Below are 23,050 nucleotides of genomic sequence, written 5' to 3'. Positions count from 1 at the left end.
TGCCTGTGAATTTTTAAATAGATAATTTTAAAGGATCAAGGGTCAAGAATTATTAAATTCCAGTAGGAGTCATGAAATATTTTTAATATTCTTCTGTATATTTTGCAGGCTTTTCATCTACCAGGATTTAAACAATGTTTCTAACTCTAAATAGTTGACAAGACAAGGAGTTGGTACATGTCACTTTCAAGCTGAGTCACTTGAAATTTAATAGCTGGTGTGTGTGTGTGTGTGTGTGTGTGTGTGTGTGTGTGTGTGTGTGTAAGTGTGTGTAACCCTACATTACTTTTACAAGATAGCCTTATGGACACTAACCAAAACCACATAATAATTTTTGCTCACATTTATGCCACACTCTAACAAATATACAGAGCCACCTTCTGGTTTCAGTAAAAGATATACAGCATTGAACAATGTGAGTTTTTAATTATTTGGGAAGTCTTTCTTCCAAACATATTTATTGTACTATGAACAGAACAGTGAAAGTAGAGTCCAAAATTATCCTGCAAATCTAAGAATAGGTTCAATCCGTACAAGCACACAAGCTAGGATTTCACAGTAGTCTGAGTCTGGGACTAGAATGCTCACTTCTTTGAGTGAGTGCTGGGCCTCATTTGGGTTACTCCCCTCTGATTTAGAGGGATGATCTAAAGAAAACTGTAAGGCTGACCTACATATTGCATCCTATGTCTCCAATCAAGACCCCCATAAAGCTCATTTCACACACCCTTCAAGCATCCAAATCTTCAAAGAGTCAAGACTACAACACACATCTCTAAATTAGGACAGGTTCTGGTCCTTACTCTCACTCTGTGCTCTAGTTTGGACCATATACTTTACTTAACATGTTTGGGACATCTGAACAGCCATAGTTCTTTGTCATTAAAAAAGTAGGTAGACCTCAATGACACATGAAATGTCTGTTCTGACAAGCTCCCATGTAGCAACGCAACTCCCACCGGTGCTGTTGACTCCATCTGTTTGTCTGGTTTAGACAATCATATGAGATTGCAAAACACTTGCACAGAACTCACACACACACACACACACACACACACACACACACACACACACGTACACACACAGCCTGTACATTTTTAATCTTTCGTCTTTAGGAAAGAATTTCATATGATTTAAGGATCTTGATACATTTTATTATTCCTTAATATAGGAAACTTTTTGTACTGTTTTCCAGAATCTTAAGATTTGGGATTATCAAATAGAGCAATGCATGTGTCAAGAATTCAGAGAATGCTTAAAGAAGTTTACCACATCAAAAATATAGTTTTCAAATAACAAGTAATACATTTAGTGAAAATATAATAGGATAAAAATGATGAGCGATCAGGACGGTGGCTAAGGGGCCTGACCACTTGAGTTTGATCCCAGAATCCATAGTATCAACGTGGCAGGAGAGAAGCGCTCCCACAGACTTGTCCTCTGACCCACAAATGCATCGTGGCGCATCCTCCATACATCACATTCCCCTAATAACAACTAAAAGCAATTTTAAAATAAAAAAAACACATTTTTTAAAGAATGAGGGGAAGGGCTTTGTATTCAACTTTATTGTTTATTATCTAGGTGGCTTTTGGTAAATTACTTAACCTTTGAGTGTCTGCATTTGCATCTTTGTGAAATGGGACCAATAACAGTATCTATCCTCTACCTCAAACTACTAGAGCAGTGGTCCTCAACCTGTGCATTGTGACCCCCTTTGGTGAAGGTCAAATGATCTATTCACAAGGGTTGCCTAAAACCATCGGAAAATCGTGTATTTACATTACAACACTTAAAAGTGATAAAATTACAGTTATGAAGTATTTACAAAAATAACTTTATTGTTAGTGGCTTTAACAAATATTTGGAGCATTAGGAAGTTGGAGAAACACTGTCCTAGAGTGAAAAAAAAATGACACGAACCTAATAACAGCAGAAGCTATAACGTTTTTAAGTGTTCTCAAAAGACAGTCATGTAAAACAAAACAGAGAAGAAAAGTAAGGAGAAATGGCAGGTAAGAAGGAAAAACTGAATGTTTAAACATGAGCCAAACAAGGATAAGACCAATGGACGTGCAAAGTGAATGGAAAACAGCTCATGGGGCCTCATCCCTACTCAAAGAACTGCAGGCAACTGAATAAAGTTGGGAGCAGCACAGATAGACTTCCCCAGGGAAGAGCACAACAGTTGATTGCCAAATGCTCAGCCCTGAAGACATATACACAAGAAACATGATACAGGCTGAACAGGTGATATTTGGGGATATGCTTTTATGTACATATACATATATTCCTGTAACAACAATTAGTGAAAAAATAAGAGGTCATTAATTTGAAGGAGAGTGGAAAGGAGTATACGGAACGATTTGGAGGGAGCGATTGGAAAGGAGAAATGCTGTAGTTATGAAATAATCTCAAAAATAAAAGTAAATAAATAAAGTTTTAAAAATACAGCATAAATATCTATCTCTACTTGAGTACTGAATTACAGAAAACCAAAAAGTATTTACATAACTCCTTTGTCAAGCCTAAGTGTACAGCTCCTAACTTGTCTTCTGCTGCTGCCATGGAGTGTTCCTGGGATTAACTATGGCTTTTAAATAAGTTCCTCAAGAGCAGAGACCATAAATGTATGCTGCCATTCCTTTCTAACCCTGGCTAGTGTCCTAAATACTATAAAATTTTAAATCAACAGGAATCACTTAGCTCTTCTTACAAACAAGATCATCACATCACAAAGCATCTCTAGTCTGCCATCTCAAAGACCATCCCATACTCAACATACCCCAGAGAGAACTAAGCAGCCTTATCTGTCTGCTTAGGGTGAGAATGGAACTTGATTGCAGTTACCTGTTTGGATAACAGCACTCCTATTTGGCTACTTGCCCAAATTGAAAATATGAAAGTTATATTGGACTTTGGCTATTTCCCTGAAAATGAGTTAGTTATTGGAAATTGTCACCTGGGCTGATCAATATCAAAGCTCTATTGCCCCCAAATTAGGTGACTTTCCCTGACCGTGTCAGTACCATCTGCTTGATAAATCTTGCCTCATCCAGAAGTGGGTCCCTGTCTTACCTTCTCAAAGTTTTGTGCCTGTGCAATCAGTTATAGAAGATATGCTCCTCTTTTTAGCCTATATGACTAACCACTATGTTACGGATGCCAACATAATAAGACAACAGGTACTTTCAGAAATAAAGAGCCTAAATCAATTCTTTATCTTGAGGCCACGGTCTATTAGTAAATGTAAGATAATGTCAAAGAGGGGCATAAGGGGCATATTGTGGTTGCTCTCAAGCTTTAAACTTGCTTAATATACTTACCATATAAGTGGAAGAGAAATAGCTAACATGGAATTTTAAAGTCTAAGCCTTCTGGAGTGTATAACTCTTGGTCAAACAGTCTTCCTGACTCACCTCCATGACAAGATTGAATGGGCCTGTACATCTTAGCCCATTACTGGAGTGTAATAAGGAATGTAATAAATAAGAAGTCACAAAATGTTTTTAGTGGCTATCAGATGATCACAGTGGGGGAAAGAAATGAGTCCATCCTGATTCAGTTATGATGCCACTATCCTTTTGATCTAAAACAATTTGATGATTCAGAGGCTGCGATTTTCTAAAGGCTCAGCGAAATAAAGACATAGGTAGTAATTGTGATATTTGCCTGGTAAAAGAACCCAACTCACACAGTCATTCCTAGCAATTAAAATGGCAATATTCTTACTCATGTGCGTGGTGGAGAGAAAACTTGCCCACATCCTCAAATATATCTCTTGGCTTCTATCTTATTAAGAGCATTATCCATCAATCTATCTGCCATCTCCTAATCTACAGATCTCTGCTGATGTGATGTGTTCCTTGGGAAAAGCCACGTACAGTACCAGAGTCTAGTGAGCTCTAAACCCCAGGACCAGGCACTTTCTTTGAGGAAGAAACACAAAGCCTTGGAAGAACACACACCCACAAAGTAGAACTCGCCAGGCAACCAGTTGTAGTCATAGGGCCAGAAAACAAAAGGGGCCTTCCTCCTGGTGTTCACTGATGCCATCTGCAAATTCAATTGCTGCCCTCCAGACGTTGTCCGTTCTATAATGTAGACTCTTCTCCCACCCAAAGAGACCCTACCATTTTTTCATGTATTTATTTATTCACCAATCACAGCCCCTCCCTCCACTCCTCCCTGGAGACCTACCATTCTTAATACCATCAAACATTATTCTCTTGGCTGAAAAAAAAAAGAGCAAAGAACAGAAACAAACCAAAAACCCTTATCTCTCACTGCATCATTTTTGTTGACTACAACACATACACACAAACAAACACACTTAAACCCACTTACTTAGCACCAAAAATATGCCTTTTTTTTTTTAACTCTAGTACTAAGGAGACAACATTACATTGTAAAACAAGTGTGTTTCAGCCACATAAACCACAGACTTGCCCTGTAAATAGAAAGAAGAGACACTCAACCAAGGGGAAAAGATTTAAATTATTTCTTGATAGAATCACAAACAGCTTGTTTCAATATAAAGTGAATGTTATTATGAGAAAGAACACAAACTACAATTTTGTCTTGAGCCATAACCAAAAAAAAGTATTTTTATCTTAATGATTCCTATTTCAGGACACATTTGTAGCTTGTATTTCACACACACACAGACACACACACACACACACACACACACACACACCAGCTATTTTTTGAACTTCACTTTCCTACTGGCCTCATTCAAAGAAAGTGATACAGGCATATTTAGCTTTGAAAATGTTTGATTCTCCATCATTCCATATCAGCATTCTACCTCCCCAATGTGAACTGTTTTAAAGAAACTTTCTTAAATTATCCTTACCTTAACCCTGTGCTCAAAGTCAAGCCGAGTCAATTGTCACAACGATAATATTCCCAGAGTCCAAAAGGAAAAGCAACTGCCAGATGCCTCTATATCTAACAGTGCCTCCTCCTGTTGCATTGACTCTAAGCCTATGTGCTTATCTTTCCAGCATGAAGTCAAGCAGTTAACTTTCAGATTGTGTCACAATGATTTAAGGCCAAGGAACACACCCTTATAAACATACTGCCTCCCACCCACCAGGCTGCTAGCCTCAGCCATGTGCTACGTGCTCTGTGGGTCACATAACCTCTCTTTCAGGACAGAAATAAAAGTAAAAGAATAATTACAGCAACAATAGTTAATTTTGTGCTATAAGTTCTAAGGAGATAAACCAGGTCCTATAATGTACAGTGCCTCAAGCAAGAGATTGCCACAGGTGTGAGGCTTGCGTCATAGACAAATTGAAGCTACAGGAATAAAGGAACAAAAACTACTGGAGGTTAGCACCATGGCTCACAGACTATGGAGCACTAGCCTAACCACTGCCTGTATTGCACAATAGCACCTCAGGTGCTCAGGGTACCTACTGGATCATAGACACAGCTGACACCATAAAGGAGAACACATTCCTTACTAAGTTATCTGATAATTGAGATGCTGGCACACCTAAAATGGGGACAAGGTTCCGTCTAGAAGAGTATTTAGCAAAAAGGGTCACTGTAAGGAATGACCCAAGGTGAGCAGGATGTAGGGAAAGGCAGCATCCTGACAGAGAGTGAATGAAGGGCAACTCTTAAGTACTGTTGAGAGAAATTTAAATTAGTATGGCCATCACAGAATCCCATACTATGTGTGTATACAAGGGAAATGAGGTAAAATATAAATAATAAAATAAGAAATAGTACAAATAAACGTGTCAAAGAGACATCTTCACTCACATTGATTGCTTCCCTGTTCACAATAGCTAAGACACAGAGTCAACCTAAGCATCCTTCAACATATGAATGGATAAAGATGGGGCTGAAGAGATGCTTCAGCAGTGAACAGTGCTTGCTGCTCCTGCAGAGGACCAGAGTTCAATTCCCAGAACCCACGTCAGGCACCTCATAACCACCTGTAAATCCAACTCCAGGAAATCTGACTCTCTTCTGGCCTCTGTGGGCATTTGCATCTATGTGCACATACTGGCACACATATGCAAATAGATAAATAAAATAATAAATGGAAAGTGTTGATGCACATATGCACACCAAATACTACTCAGCCAGAAAAAAAAATAATCCGGTCACTTCCAAGAACACAGATGAATCCAGGTGTGCTCATAATTCAAGAAGCAAGATGGACATAGAAAGAAAAATACCACATGATCTCACTATTGTGGAGTATGAAGAAGTTGGCCCTATAGCAGGCGAGGTGGAATAGAGGCTGAGGCCACTAAAGGCTTTAGAAGGGAAGGAACAGGGATGAATTTGGATAAAGACTTGTCTGTGGGCACAAAGTTGTTTCTAGGTATGAAGAATAATTTCTGACCATCTCCTAAATAGAGGGAGAATGAATTCAACACTACAATATTAAACATTTCAAAAAGCAAAAAAGAAAGAAAGAAAGAAAGAAAGAAAGAAAGAAAGGATGGTTTTGAATATTGTGCCACAAAGAATGATAAATGTTATGTGATAGATATGCAAAATACACTGATTTGATTTTCATACAATGTGTACATGGATTAAAACATGTTCTTCATAAACATGTACAATTTTCAATAAAAAACAAATAACAATAACCTAGGAGAAAAAACATTTAAGAAGAATGGGAAGAAGGGGGCTAGAGAGATGAGTGAGCAAAGTACCTGTTGTCGAGGCTGATGACCTCCATCTGACTCCCAGGACCCACATAGTACTGACCCAGCAAGCTGTCCATCAGTGTTCACAAATGCACTGTGGTACATTCCGACACAGACACCCACACACAAATAAACACAATAAAATATTTTTAAAGGAGCAAGGAGAATTACACAATAAACTCTAATCAGATTACAGCTAATCTGATCTTATGATCAAATGCCAATGTTTCCAAATATTAAGTAATTCTGTTTAGATTACTCAAACCTTGACAATTCTTGGGAGAAATTAAGGAAATATATTCTTCTCTGCTTGTGTAAGTAGCGAGAAAGTAATTTTTAAACACAGTTATTGTAAGATGCTTAACCTTTGAAACGTTTAGTGGAAATTAAACAGCTCTATACATCTTAAATGTTCAGGTCTCAGTATTCTGAATATAATTTCTGTATCTTCCCAGTCCAATGCTTACATGACTTTGTCCCACTTACTCCCATTTACAGACGAGCTCAATATGCCATGGATGCCAAATGCATTTTCCTGTGCAGATATACACAGGTCAATCAACTTGCCCAGGTTTATAATCTCAGCTATATGGGAGGCTGAAGCAGGAGAACTGTAAATTCAAGGGCAGTCTGCACAACTTAGAAAGACCCTGTCTCAGAACAGAATATGAAACGAACAAACAAGCAAACAGGGTGAGCGGGAGTTGAGGGCACAACGTACGGATGTAAGTTCAATCACTGCGCCAAAAGCAAAACCAACAACAACTAACAACAGCACTAATAAAATCAAAAGGACCCAAGATATCCTGATTTTTTTTCTATTACTATGATAAATACCAGGACCGAAAGCAACTTGAGAAGGAATGTGTTATTTGGCCTATATGTCTCAATCACAGTTTATTATTGAGGCAAGTCATGCCAGGAGCTCAAAACAGGAACAGAGGCAGGAATCGTGGAGAAACTGCGTACTGTTTTGTTTTCTGTGTCCTGCTCAGCCTGCTTTTCTTTAATGTATTTTTAATTTACGTGTTCACTTTACATCCTGATCACAGCCTCCTCCCTTCTCTCCTCTTGGTCTCTCCCTCCTATTCCCCCTACCGCTCTCTCTTCTCCTCTTCACCACCACCAACCAACCCACCCAGCACATCAACTTCCACCAGGACTGAGCTTCAGCCTACCTTTTTTTTTTTTTTCAAAACAGGGTTTCTCTGTATAGACCTAGCTGGCCTGAACTGGCTTTGTAGACCAGGCTGGCCTCGAACTCAAGGAGATCCACCTGCCTCTGCTTCCCAAGTACTTTTTTTTTTTAATACAACTCAGGCCCAGGGTAGGACTTTCTACAGTGAGCTGGGCCTTCCCACATCAATCATTAATAGATAAAATAAAATAAAAAGAGAAAGAAAGAAAGAAGAAAAAGAAAAAAGAGCAAAAGCTTCACAGACTTGCCTACAGGCCAATCTGATGGAGCGAGGTAATTCCTCAACTGAGACTTCCTTTTCCCAGATATGTCTGGGTTTGAGTCATTGACAAAAGCAAACACAAAACCTAACCCCCAGGAAAAACAAAACCCTAACCTTGCTGTGTGGTATTTTCCACTTGGGAAACTGAGGCAAGAGGATTACAAGTTCATGTCTCAAAATCTAAACAAACAAGTCAAGGGCTGAGAATGCAATGCAATCACGGAGTACTTGCTTCTGTATTTGAGGCCCTAGAGTCAATACACAATATGGTAGCAGACTGAACAACGTGCACAGAAACAAACAAAAATAGTTGCATGCAGGAGATATGTGATCTAGTAGAGACAAGTACATAAATTACTCTAAACCATGAATAAGTATATAGAGAAAAGCAGGAACAAGGAAGGAGCAAGAGTCTGTCTGTAACTAACCTACTAGATCTTAATAACTTCATTTCCTCTCTCAATGTTAATCCCATGGCAAACAAAGGGCTGTACTTCTCAGGATACTTTGTGTCTGTCTAACATTCATATACAGCCAATGAGCAATGTATAAGTCAATTTCTAGGTTGGAGTAAAAAGAGGAAGCTTGTTAGCAAGCACCAGCTCCGTTCTTCCAGAGGAACTGTGCCTCTTGCTGTGGCCATCACCTGTAGTGTTCAGATCCAGGCTCTTAAGTTGACCAGTATAAAGTCACCCAGAACCTCCCCTGAGGACTAATAACGCATCGCTGGTCCTCCTTGCTCTGAAGTTTGCATCTTCTTAGAGGGAGCAGGTACCAATGCTCTGTCTCTGCAGCATGCAGACAATCACATTTCCTTTCAATCACAGGAGAAGTACACATTTCTCCTTTAAACAATCTCAATAACACAAATACCAAGAGCACCACACATGAAAGAAAAAGGTGTATTGGTTAGATGCCGATAAAGCAAAATAAGGTCGATGTAAAACTACTAAAAGAGCGAAAGACGTGCCACAGAGGAGAAGCACTGCAAAACAAACTTGACAAAGAGTTTGTCTCTAAAATATTTAAAGAAATTGGGGATTCAACAAAAGAAAAGTAACGGAACTAAAAACTGAGTAATATCTGAGCATTATTTCATCAGAGAAAATAGACAGATCACAAGTAAACACAAGTAAACAGATACCCAATGAGGAAGTACAAAGGAGAACCACAATGTTATGCTAGCATATACTTAATTTAAATTTGAAATACTATCACCCAAAATGCTAACAACATAAAAATACTGGTGAGGCTGTGAAGCAATGAGAATGTGCCACAACTACACAGCTGGCTGGGAAGACAGATTGGCAGCTTCTCATGCTGTGGTCCGGGTTCATGCTCACAGACATTTACTCAAATAAGGTTGTGTTATGCCCAAAATTTGAGAGACTCCACGAACAGACCACCCAAGAGCCAAGTCCAAATGCAATCGCAAGGAAGTCTTTATTGCAGGTTTAAACCTGGGCCACCCCTCCTATGCACTGACACAGCAGATGCAAGGAAGTAGCCTCAAGTCTCAATTGAGAGGGTTTTTAAAATAGGTTTTAGACAAAGAAATGGGTTTTACAGTATATGATTGGATGACATTTGGGCAGAAAAGCTGCAAGCAGATGAGTTACAAGCCTTGGCATTTCATGGTTGGGTAAGAGGTGTAGGAGGAGCAAGTTGACCTATAGAAAAGATTGGTTGGAGCAGTCATGAGGGCGTTAGGAACTTTGGCCTGGCTTCTCCTAATTGGCTGTTGCTGCTCAGCTCAAGCAGCAGAGAGCATATTTGGACTTTCCCAAGGTGAGCTGATTGTGTTGCTAGGGAATATTTTTCTGTTGAGACTAGTTTGTGGTTTTCCTGGAATCTGGGTTCAGCCCAAGGGTAGGTTTAACACAAAATGTAATTTCTTTTTCAAAATGGAGTTTGTCTGGTCCTTACAGTGGGAACTTTTATCCACACGTGGATGGTATTAACTGCTTTGTACACAACTGCCAACACTTGGGAAGCACCTTGATGTCTTTCAATGTACAGCTGCATAAGAAAACCAGTAAAGTCCATGCTTACAATGGAAGATTATTCTCTGATAAGAACTAAGTCTTCAGGTGTCAGGGCATCGCTTTGGTTGCCGGTCCTTGATATTTGAGCCTTGGTGCATTAAAGCACAAAGGTACTTTTACTCAGGATATAATGAAGGCATGGCACGAAGAAGAGACCTAATGAAACTGAAAAGAGTCTATTTGTAGCATCGTCTCCTACTAGAAGAGCCCTTTGTCTGTCTCTACCAGTTCCTCCATGAAATCTTTCCCTTTTTCCTTCCTCTCTCCCTTCCATAGCTGGGACTGTGATTACAGGTGGAGGAGATGAGGGCCAGAGAGCTGGGGTCCAGGAGTTTTGGGTAGGAATTGTCTTGTCTCAGCCTCCTATCTGTGGGAATACTGATATTATGTGTGCCTGCTACAGCACCCCTCTCTATGTGGGCTCTGGGGATCCAAATTTTGGATCTCATACTTGCTTGGCAAGTGCTTTTGCACATGGAGCCATCTCCTTGTCTAACCAAAACAACAAAAAAGGCCAGTGGGATGGTCCCAAATATTTCAGTTTTTGAACCTGCATAGGGGCAGTAGTGGTGCACACCTTTGATCTCCGCATTCAGAGGGCAGAGGCAGGTGGATCCCTGTGAATTCAAGGCCAGCCTGGTGTACATAATATGCTCCAGAGCAGCCAGAACTACACAGAAAGACCTCGTCTCAAACAAACAAACAAAAAACATAAAAAGCAGTAATTAAATTGATTAAAGCAGTCAAAGAATAATTTTATTGGTCTAGCTGTATACAGCTGTAGCCTGGATCCCTGCAAGTTTGGCATTTGCCACTCAGTCTTAAAAGTACAACCTTTGATTGCAGTCTCCCCCATTCAAAATTCTATTTTCTGTAATTTAAGATATCTACAGTTGGCCATGTTGCAAAAAGATAATACAGAAATTTCTAGAAATCAACAATTTATTAACTTTAAGTGATTTTTATTGTGTTATGTTGCTATAGCTATTTTATGGGTTACTACTTCATCTTTTTAGTGTACCTACTTTATAAATGAAACTTTAAAAAAAAAAGAAAAAAAAAAGACACAGACATAAATTTAAGTGAAAGCTGCCAGCATAAAAGACTATAGACTGTATGAGTCTATCAATATGATTATTTGAAAAATAAAACCCTATGGATATAGCAAAGAGCCCAGTGGTTGCCATAATCCCAGAAGAAGGAAGGGATGAATAAATACATGTAAAACTTACATTTAATAAAACTTATTATTATATACTGTAGGTATGGGTGCTTGACATCCCTCATCTGTCAAAGGTCCAATAATTTAAAAACAAAAAGTGCACTGTTGAGGAATGTTAACTCAGAACATGGCTGCTCTGGTAAGAGACCACATCCAAAGATCTTCTAGGTCTGTGTGATCCAGCTGGAATACAAACATGCCTTTAACTCAGGAAGCAAGCAGATCTGAGTTTAAAGCCACCTGGTAGAGAGCAAGTTTCAAATTTAAAAAAATAAATAAATAAAAAGCTTAGATCTAGGTGTGGTGGCACATACCTTCAATACCAAACAATGAAATTAAAGATAATATATATATATAGATGGAGGCACCCATGTTTAAAAGTGATGTCCAATGAGTGGTAGAAAAAGTGACAAATCAGAGAAGATTTCACAGAATAGGATATGCCCCAACTCTTGAGAAGAGAGGGGAAAAGGAAGCTGCTTAAAGGGCTATACAGAAAGATAGGATGCAGTTTTACCAGGACAGATATACAGAGGCAGGTTGAAGAGAGAACAAGCTAGACACAGGTGAAGATAAAATGAGCCTGAGAATGAGAAGGAGCCAGAAGATTAGAAAAGACTGCTGGAGTTAGTTTGAGGCCAAACAGACCAATTCAGAGGCCAAGAGAGAAGCTAGCTTGAATAAGTGAGCTGGCAGAGAACTTTGAGCCAAAAGAGCTGAGTTGAACCAACCAGCCCAGAGCTCAGTAGTAACAAGAAAGGGTGAGCTTAATAAGCAGTAAAAGTCAGAGGCTGAAAACATTCTAGGCCTGGGCAATTATATGGAGGCTAGAAGCTTCCAGGTGCCCAATATGGGGCAAGAAACCTCAACATGATTGAAGAAAAAGGAGGAAAAGGAGGAGGAGGGGGAGGAGAAGAAAGAGAAAGTCCACAAGTGTTGCAGAAGCAGAGGGCATCTGAAAGAAACATCCCAGATGACAGGAGACATCTGACAGAAAGGTGCAGAGGAGAAATTCGCATGGGATCATCTCTAGGGAAAGATTCAGTTCTTTGAGTTTGGCTGGATGCCCAGAGAGACCCGGGAGACCTTGGAGCAGTGGGAACCTCCAGCCCAGAGCAAGGAACAACACAAGAGCCTCTGAGACAGTGAACCACAGTAAGCTACCTCCAAAAGACAATTTTAATTATACAGACAGACTTTTCCTACATTAAAAGTGGGAAATTCTGTTTCAGATCCCTTGAGAACAAGGGTAGGAGTTGGGGGCCTGGAACCGTTACTTGAAAAAGCCACTGCGGTGCTCATGGTAATTATGATCACTGGAGTAAATCCCTCTCTGCTGTCAACTGCAACCTTTGAATTTTTCCCCTCAAAATATGGTTTTTAAAAGAAGCTGTACAACAAGAAAAATTAACTATGATGATACAAAGGCTTGAGAGGCAAGAGACAGAGGAACTAAGAGAACAAAAAAAAATGCCATTAATGTGAACCTACAGTACCTATGAAATTGAGGCTCAAGGTAGACAGTACATTGCACTAATATAACTTATGGACAACAATATACAGTTACTAGTTGGTCAAACAAATACACCATATCACAGCAAGATGTTAATTAGGAAGACATGTAGAGTATAATTTCTGCACAACTTTTTGTAAACTTTTTGCTCTAAAAATAGTCTGTTAATTTAAAAAAAACAGTGAAAAGCAAAAAAAATATATATATATATATAGTAAGACAAACATTTGCTCCAGCTACAAAACTTACATTCTATAGTATGGCTTAAAGTTTCTTTCTTTTCAAAAAAAATATATATGTATGTATACATGTATACATGTGTATATATATATATATATATATATATGTGTGTGTGTGTGTGTGTGTGTGTATATATATATATTTTTTAAAGTGTCTTTTGACAGAGTCTCACCACACTCTAGACCCTTTCACATTCCCTTAAGTCAACCACTACTGCACATTTTTCTGTTCTTATGTATTTATTTGTTTTTTCACCACTACACTGTCTTGATTGCTGTGGTGATGTTTTATTTTTGCATCATTTCCTCTTGTTTGGTACTGTGAATTAAACCTAGGGCCTTTGTAGTTGCTAAGCAAGCATGCTGCTACTGAACTCTTACAACGTTGCTTTGAAGTCAGTAGTATACATATAAGCCTCACTCTCAGTTAACCTGGCCTTGAAGTGGGCCTGAATCCCTTACAGGGCCCAGTAAGGTTACAGACTCTTTATCAGTCTTGGAAGTGTTTCCATGGAGATATGACTTCCCAAGTATGGTTATGCTGCTCACTGTGAACACAGAAAAGAAAGTGGTGACTCTGGTTTATGGTGGAGTCACAAGATAGTAACCCAAGCTAATTTAGAAAGAAAGAAAGGAAGAAAAGAAGGAAGAAAGACGTGAAACTATGGCTGAGCACTCCTGAGTCACCAGTGTGGAAGATCTTTATTTGTATACTATCACTTCTCATGAAGGAGTTAAAACTGTAGAAAGCTGTTAAAAACCCTGCAGGAACTTTTGGATGTTCTTGGCATATCTAGTGAGAACATCTTGCACAGGGTTGCCCTCACAGGGTTGTCATCTTTGATGATTCTTTACCTGCCTGCTTGCCAGCCTATGTTCCTTCCACACCCTTCTCTCTTCAACCTTCCACACCCAGTTCTCAGAAAGTCAGAAAAGAAACAAAAACTCATACAAGCAAGTCCTCATCTTCCAGTTGCTTTTGTCCGAAGCCATTTATTGCCGCCATGATCCAGGGATGGATTTTGGCACATCCCAGAGTTCCCTGAGAGAAAAACCCCATTTCCCTCAGAACAGTGCCTCTAAGATTCTTTGAGGGGTGGGTGTGGGGGAAACTGTGTCATATGTCTGTCTGCATATTCATCCATACACTCATTCCTCCATCTAGCTACCCATGCTGTCAAAAATACTTAGAGTAAAACTTTACTGTGCCAGAAACAGTACTGGCCAACAGACGAGCCACGTCCTTACAGAGTAAGAAGGCAAATAAGAATCAGAGAACATTAACAGGCACAGAGAAGTCTTTATTTTAACAGTATCTGCACCACAAGGGGGTTAGTTAGAGGGGCAGGCTCTCATGTCTCTCCCTAGTCCTAACATCCTGAGTCCACATTTGAACTAGATCCCTGGGTGACTCACATGCACACTAAAGATTGCAAAACACCAACCTAAGATAGAGTGTCTCAGCAGGGACATTGCTGACGTTTCAAATTGGCTCATTCTTTGTTGTGACATGGGGTTACTTTCCTTGCCTTTTCTCTTTCTCTGGAGACTTCCTGCACACCTGCACTCCCAGGCATCCTCTACGTTCAAGCCTGCCGCATAGCATCTTCAAACCTCTACCCCTGATGTTGACCTCCGTTCTCCACAGACCCCATCCTCCTGCCTCTGACTTATGAAAATCTTGTGATTACTTTGGACCTACTGGGCATCAGGTGATCTCCCCAAGCTTTAATCACACGTGCAAACACCTTTCCACCACGCAGAGTAACCCAGGCCTGGGTTCCAGAAATTTAAGATGCCTCATCTTTGAAGATCATTGTTCGTCTTACTATACGGCCTTTAAGAAGACATCTGTCACAGGGCATTCATAAAAACAAACTACTTCAAAACTGACAAAAGCTAGAGGAGAAGACAACAGCAACTATGTTTCAAATTATTTGAGGAGGAAACAGGAGATTGTCTTGCAGTCTTCAATACAAAATGTCCACTAAGGACCCTTGAGAACCTCATTAGAAACTGCAATGTAACATAGCTTTATTTCATTGGACACATGTATAAAATTCTCAGGAATAAAACAAAATTGCTTCAAAAATTACAATGCCAGGGTCCCAATCTCTACAAATTCTTTTTGATAAGGTGGGTGGGCTCAGGATGCACATTTTCGAGGTATTCCAGGGGAACTGTTTGAAGCCCAAATTCTGGTATCAAGACCAGTCACATAGAAAAGCCAGTTTCAGCATTTTTCTTCAGCTTGGGAAACATTGTAATTTAACTTGCCATGTTTCCTCCTGGGAGTCTAAGTAATGATATTAAGAAAATGACTTCTTAAAGTTAAAGATAAAGGCAGAAGTAAAGTTCTTTTTAGCTCGCAGCACAGGTGACATCTGAGGAGAGAAGCCATTTTAACTTCAATCTCCTCAAATCTGTCCAGAGGAAAACCTAGCTTTCCTCACTGAGAACAAAGCACAGCCTGCTGCCCTGCCTGGCTATTACTTCAGAAGGACTTGCCCTCTCTCACCCCTCACCCTACCTCCAACCCTCTCCCCTGCCCCATCCCCGTGGAGGGAGGGAAAGGGTAACTCTGAGGCAAAGCTGCCCCTGGGCTCTCCTCATACTGAAAGGTAGAAGAAGAAACCAGAAGGCTTGTAGCTGCTAGTGGGGCAGTATGTGGGATGTGTGGCTGGGCTGACAGTGATAGACACTTGTCAACGAGGGTGGTGATTCTCAGTCTTGCTGCTTAGGCCAGACATCAGGAAATTACACCAATACTGAATGTTGAGTCTCTGCTCTAAACCGATTAAATCTGGGTATCTGGGATAAGTCTCAGAAATCGATCTTTTATTTTTCTTTCTTTCTTATTTCTTCCTTCCTTCCTTTTTTCTTTCCCTTTCTTTCTTCCCATCCATCCTTTCTAATGATTTTCTGTTTTGAAATCTCCAGCCATTCAGGGCCCTTTTTCATTAATATCTCAGCACATTTGTTCTTAGCAACTGAAACACCATTTTAAAGTTGGAGACAGCTGCTTCACATTTGTGTGTATAGACTGTTTGTTCCAAGGACTCTTTCAGAAACATACAGGTCTGGCTGAAGATTCTTTACTCACCAAGCCTCATAAGACCCTCGGGAAAACTACAAATGGGGGCCCCTGTCCGTAGCTTGAGATGGTGTAGAGGTAAGAAGGAAGACTGAGGGCTCCTCCGTTAACAGAGCTCTTTTTTTCTGAGTTTCTCTCTGGCACATACCAGATACCAAGGTTAGCAGGACTCCAAATACCAGAGCCAGCAATGAGCAAGACAGTGGTCAACCGATACATGTAGAAGCAGGAGTGGGAAAACAGCATTTCTCAAACGTGTTACATGCAGACTTCTTGCAAAGGAAAACCAAATCAGAGTTGGCTGTTGGCTTAGACTAATATTAGGAATGTTTATCTTTTTTTTTCTTTTTCAAAATTTTCATTCTACATATGGATGTGAACTTTCTTAAATAATAAAAATAGTTGTTGACCTAGGAAAATGAATTTACTGACTAAAATTAAGTATAATTATGAAATAAACAAATATCAACTAAACTAATACATATTACATATAATAGAAATAGTTCCTGTTAAAGCAAGGCAACTTAAACTGCATGGATATGACAGCAGCATTGTCATTCCATGCTAATGTGCCAGAATTCCTGAAAGTGCATATATTGTTTCAACAAGGAGCAATGTCTACTGAGGCCATCATGCTATGATATGATATAAAAGAAAGGCAAGCAACCATTTGCAAGGCAGTGAGCACAGGGTGAGGCTATGACAAACTAATTGGAAACAACCATGCTCACAGTATTGGCATTGGTCTATTCATGATGGTGTAATAAATTCATGATGAGGGTGAAAGACCCTCCTCACGGAGTGTCCTTCGTCAGGGAGACCCTCCCCAAGAACCAGCAAAACCAAAAGTCCGGTTGCAAACGCAAGAGGCTTTATTGATTACACGGGTACCCGGGCGACACAGTCTATCGGATGACTGGCGCGCCGAGTGAAGGGGAGGAGACCCTTTTATAGGGTGAGAAGCAGGAAGCGGGGGTTACAGAAGCGAGAAGCATAGTTACAGGGTCTTGATTGGCTAACTTAATGCGGCTAGATTTAGCTCTGGTTAGGGCTTTGGAATCAGGAAATGTTTAGGCTAGCCTATTCACTGACCATACATCCTGTTTTTTCAATAACTTGGCCAGAACCGCTTGTGCAGACCTTGTGAAATGGTGGGTGACCATGAACCTTGTGACGTCTGCGAGCCTTGTGACATGGTGGTATTTTTCCAGTCTGACTGAGCCTTTCAGGTGACCTCCCTTAACCATTGTACAAGCCTTACAAAATAGAATCATTTACAAAATAGCAAGCCTTGACTAAACAACATTTAGAAGTGGGGTCTTTCATTCCCCTCTTTTTCTATGAACTAGAATGGAATCTTTCATTCTATTTCAGTTTCCATTTCCTGCTTCAGGCGATGGTATTGTTGGGTGAGGACCATCGCTTGGATTATGGATAACCTATCTTTCATGAATTGGACCAATCTGTTGAGGATGCAGGGTCCAAATAGGAGAATCAAGAGTATAATAATGATTGGTCCTAGCAGGGAGGAGATTAGGGTGGTAAACCAGGGGGACCCATTAAACCATCTCTCGTACCATGACTGGCCTGACTCAAAGAGACGCTGTCTCTGCTTTAGTCTTTTTCTTAATTTGCTCATACTATCTCTGACTAGCCCAGTATGATCCGCATAGAAACAACATTCCTCTTTCAGAGCTGCACAGAGTCCACCTTCTTGAAGGAACAGAATGTCCAGTCCTCTCCTGTTCTGGAGGACCACCTCAGAGAGTGAGGTTAATGATTTTTCTAGGGCCGATATAGATTCTTCTAATGTCACAAGATCGGTGTGCATGGCCTGCTGGAGCTGTCTGAACTGGTATGTTTCAGCTAGGGCAGTGGCTCCTGTTCTTATTCCTGCAGCTATTCCTCCCACGGTGAGACTGCCTAACAATAAGGCTAGGGTGAGGGAGACAGGTTCTCTGGGATGTCTGGTCATTCCTTTATAATGAGAGTATATATAACTAGGGTGATGGAAGGTAACCCTGGGCCAGACTTCGACCAGAACACAGAAGTCACTGGTTTGGGTAAGCACTGTGGCTGACACATAGGGGGTTAGTCCCGAGTTGCAGGCCCATTGAGTCCCAGTAGGCCCGGTGAGCCAATATTTGCCGGGATAGATCGTGAGGGTTTTGTTGCATAGGGCCTGATGGGAGTGGGGCACTTTTTCTAAGCAGAGCCCTTTTCCCGGAGAGTGCTGCCAAGCGAGCGGCTTTATCGGCCATCCTGTTTCCCTCTGCCTCCAGGGAAGTTCCTTTCTGGTGCCCGGGGCAGTGTATGATGCTGAGTTCACGGGGCAAGTGTAGGGCTTTTAGCAGGGCCAGTATCTCAGTCTTATTTTTAATTTCTTTGCCCTCCGAGGTCAGTAGGCCCCTCCTCCGGTAAATTTTTTCATGGATATGGGCTGTGGCAAAGGCATACCTGCTGTCGGTGTATACGTTGAGGCGTTTACCGCTGGCCAGCTACAGTGCTTTGGTCAGAGCTATCAGCTCGGCACGCTGGGCTGATGTCCCCGGGGGGAGAGGGCTGGACCAAATTACATCCTTGGTGGTTGTTACGGCGGCTCCTGCTCGCCGTTCTCCATTTTCCAGGAAACTGCTGCCGTCCGTAAACCAGGTGCAGTCAGCATTCCGGAGGGGCTGGTCGGTTAGATCAGGGCGGGTCCCGTGAGTCTCAGCCAGTATTCTCCTGCGTATTGAAGTCCCATTTAGGGCGTTTTAAGGGAAAAGCGCTATTAATCTCGTTGAGCAGCTGGGTTGGCCGCCCGTTCTCTCCTGGGACATTTTTCTGTGCCTCTTGAATGACTCGCTGGTATTTCTCGGTGGTCAGGAGCGTCTGCAGGAGTTGCTGGCAGTCGTCCCAGGTAGGCTGGTGAGTCACTAAAATAGACTCGATCAAGGAAGTAAGTCTAGTGGGATCCTTAGAAAAAGGAGGGTTATTATTTTTCCAGTTGTAGAGGTCTGAGGCAGAGAAAGGCCAATATTGAATTTGTCCTCCATTGCCTGCTCGCAAGGGAAAAGCCTGGGAGGTGGCGTCCGGGGTTTGTTCCCGGCGGTTCCCGCAAGCGGCCCGCCACAGGGGAGGAAGTTGCTGCTTGGGATTGGGGAGGTGCCTCCGGAGCGGCGGGAGGTGCAGCACCCGCCGGGGGCTGAGGGCCCTGGTAAGGTGGAGGGAGTGGTTAGGTGGCGAGGAAAGGAAAGGCTTAACCCAAGGGGGTGGGTCGCGGACCAGAGTCTCCCAAGTAATGATGTATGGGACTTGGTCAGGGTGGCCATGAGGGCCTGGGTCCATCACCTTTGCCTTAACCTGTAAAATGAGAGTCAGGTTAAAAGAGCCCTCCGGTGGCCAGTTAACATTGAAGGTTGGCCATTCGGAGGCACAGAACGTTTGCCATCGGTCCTTACGGACCTCCACAGATTGGTTGTGTGCGATGGTCCGGACTTCCCTGAAATGTTTAAGGGTTAAGGTCAGCGGGGTGGTAACTGTCTGGCCCATGTCTGCAGAGAAAGGGAGTGTACACAGAGTGACAAGAAAGATTAACAACAAACCAAAAGAGATAGATCGCGCTGCGCGGTGCCGGCACCAAAATGAAAGTAAACCAATTGGAGACTGCGTTGGGGTTCCGGTTTCCCCGTCTCCCAGACGAGGAGCGTATCCGTTGACCAGGGGCGAAGCCCCAACCAAGCCGAGTCGGATCGTCCTCTCAGATGGGTCCTAAGGACCCCGGATACCCCCATGGGACGTCTCCCAGGGGTGTGGAGGAGAAGTCCGAGTTCGTCAACTCCTTCTAGCCTCCACCAGATACTAATGACCCAATTGAGTCTCAGAGTAGCACAGAGATGGAGGACAACCAGGAGACAAACAAGACACACAATACCCACAATGCCAGCAGCAGAGAACTTACCTCCCGATTTTGGGTCGGTGGTCCCTGGGCGGGGGTCTCTATCCCGGACGAGCCCCCAAATGAAAGACCCTCCTCACGGAGTGTCCTTCGTCAGGGAGACCCTCCCCAAGAACCAGCGAAACCAAAAGTCCGGTTGCAAACGCAAGAGGCTTTATTGATTACACGGGTACCCGGGCGACACAGTCTATCGGATGACTGGCGCGCCGAGTGAAGGGGAGGAGACCCTTTTATAGGGTGAGAAGCAGGAAGCGGGGGTTACAGAAGCGAGAAGCATAGTTACAGGGTCTTGATTGGCTAACTTAATGCGGCTAGATTTAGCTCTGGTTAGGGCTTTGGAATCAGGAAATGTTTAGGCTAGCCTATTCACTGACCATACATCCTGTTTTTTCAATAACTTGGCCAGAACCGCTTGTGCAGACCTTGTGAAATGGTGGGTGACCATGAACCTTGTGACGTCTGCGAGCCTTGTGACATGGTGGTATTTTTCCAGTCTGACTGAGCCTTTCAGGTGACCTCCCTTAACCATTGTACAAGCCTTACAAAATAGAATCATTTACAAAATAGCAAGCCTTGACTAAACAACATTTAGAAGTGGGGTCTTTCAAGGGAACATTCAAACCAGAGTGAGTACTGATTGCTACACTGCATCCCCTTTTTAGTCAATGTGTGTGTGTGTGTGTGTGTGTGTGTGTGTGTGTGTGTGTATGTAAAACTAGGTGAACCATTTTTACACAGTCTCTTCTATTAAAATTAAAACCCACTGAAAGGTTATTTGGTACATTATGTCATCTCCTTTCTTCCTTAGCCTTGAAAATTAAAACAGTACTGTTTGCCACCATCATGATCTTAAAGATAAACTACACTTCCAACACAGATTACTAGCTGACCTCCAAGTACACGCAAATGTTACCTACAAGCTGTGTGTGTATGTTTGTGTGTGTGTGTGTGTGTGTGCTTATTACATTTCCTAGGCATTTTAGAGCTAGAAATGCAGAAGTATAAAAACTGGCAGACATCCAACACAGGACAAACACAAGAACAAAGCATCAGACTCCAAAATTGTGCCTAAACGAGGACAAAAATTCTCTCTATGGGAATAGATCAACCAACAAATGAGAAAAATAATATAATTTAAATTCTATAAATCCCAAATTAAATTAATAGACTTGGTCAATGTTAATGAAACCAAACTTACAGAGGAGGAACAATCCAACAAGATACATCTAAAATATTGCTGTGAAAAACAGGTAAATCTAAGTATGACCTGCATCGTCGATGTGATCACCAAGGGAAAAGAAGTGTGTTAAATAATACCATGGGAATATGATCAGTGAGACCTAGATGATTAAATATGCTACAAACAAAGTTATTTAATGACAGATAACTTGTTGATATGGTTTTAAGGGAAGACAGAAACCACGGACCACAAATCTACCCTGAGTTATAACTGTGAATTTAGTGTAAGGTCCTTATTTGTATCCTAATTTACACAAAATAATATAAGATTATTAATTACTGGAGATGATAATAACACATGTCTAATTTTTAAATTGTATTTTAATTAGTGTATGTTTGTCACATATTATCCTGGGTTTCATAAAGACATTTTAATGCAAGTATATAGTGTACTTTGAGCATAGTTCCCTCTTTCCCTTTCTTATTCTTCCCTCTCTGGTTAGTCTCTTTTGTTATCTTAGGCAGTTTTGCTTCTACTTTCATGACATATATGCACATATATGATGATTTCATATAAAATGTAAGATCCACAAATAAAAAATCAATGCTGACCTGGTTCCCTTAATACAATAACCTCCAGTTAAACGCATTCTTTTTTTTCCTGTAAAACAGCATTGTTCTTTATGGCTGAGAATGTATACATACAAACCCTTCTGTGTATTCACTTCTCTGTTGACACAGACGTAGGATGGTTTCCTCACTTAGCCATTGTGAATGGTGCTGCAGTAAACATGGCTGGGAAAGGGCTTCTCTGATGTATTGACTTAAGTCAATAGGGTGAGTCCCTAGCAGTGGGTCACATGGCAGACCTGCTTTTCTTTTGTGGAGACTTTCCATACTGATTTGCATATGGGCTAGCCGACTTTGCATTCTCACCAGCATGGAATAAGGGTTTTCTTCTGTCCTTGTCTTCACTTGCATTTGTTGTTTTCTTAGTGACTGCCATTCTGAGCTGAGAGATACAAACTGCCCTTGCAGTTCTGACTTATATGTCTCTGAGAGGACTGATTTTTTTAAAAAGCTTTTCTCATACATTCATTCATCATTTGTATTTCATCATTTGAGAACCATATTCATTAACTCATTTATTGACTATTGATTTGATATCACTTAGTGTTTTCAGTTCTTTCTGTATTGTAGATGCTAGTCCTCTCAGATATCAAATTAGCAAAGATTTCCCTCTCGTTTTGTAGGCAGTCTCTTCACAAAATTAATAATTCTTTTGTTATACAGAGGCTTTTAATACCATGGTCCCATTTTTGTCACTGCTGTCATTATTTATTAAGCGACTATAATTGTCTTGCCTATACTTGTATTTTTAAGTGTCTTCTCAGATAGTTTCAGAATTTCTGGCTTTGTATTACTATCTTTAATCCACTTGGAATTCGTTATTATACAGGGTGAGAGACAGAGATGTTTATTCTTTTGCTGGCAGATGCCCAGTTTTCCCAGCACAGTTTGTTAAGGAGGCCATATTCTTTCAGTATACATATTTGGTATTTTTGCCAAAATTCAGGTAGCTATAGCCCATGGCTTCTTATCTACACATCTCTTTTTATGCTAATATTGTATTGCTTCTGTCACTATGACTATATTGCATAACTTGAAACCAGGATGATGA

The 23,050-nt window shown here is 41.1% G+C and overlaps 1 protein-coding gene across 4 annotated transcripts in view; it reads right to left on the bottom strand.

Annotated features, from left to right (window-relative positions):
- Positions 1-23,050, bottom strand: part of TMEM45A (transmembrane protein 45A) — a 69,259-nt gene that overhangs the window by 16,856 nt on the left and 29,353 nt on the right. The window contains exon 1 of one of the 4 annotated variants that reach the window (XM_084801265.1): positions 4,859-5,044. The exons of 2 other annotated variants lie outside the window; for them this stretch is intronic. The gene's annotated coding sequence lies outside the window, so the exon portion shown is untranslated. Of the gene's footprint in view, positions 1-4,858; positions 5,045-23,050 lie in introns of those variants that run through there. One more of the 4 variants, XM_084801268.1, reaches the window with a different exon arrangement.

The sequence above is a fragment of the Acomys minous genome, assembly GCF_964271855.1.
Source record: "Acomys minous genome assembly, chromosome: 11".
Taxonomy (NCBI): domain Eukaryota; kingdom Metazoa; phylum Chordata; class Mammalia; order Rodentia; family Muridae; genus Acomys; species Acomys minous.
Note: the sequence above shows the minus strand (reverse complement) of the source record. Positions and strands in the feature narration are given on the sequence as shown.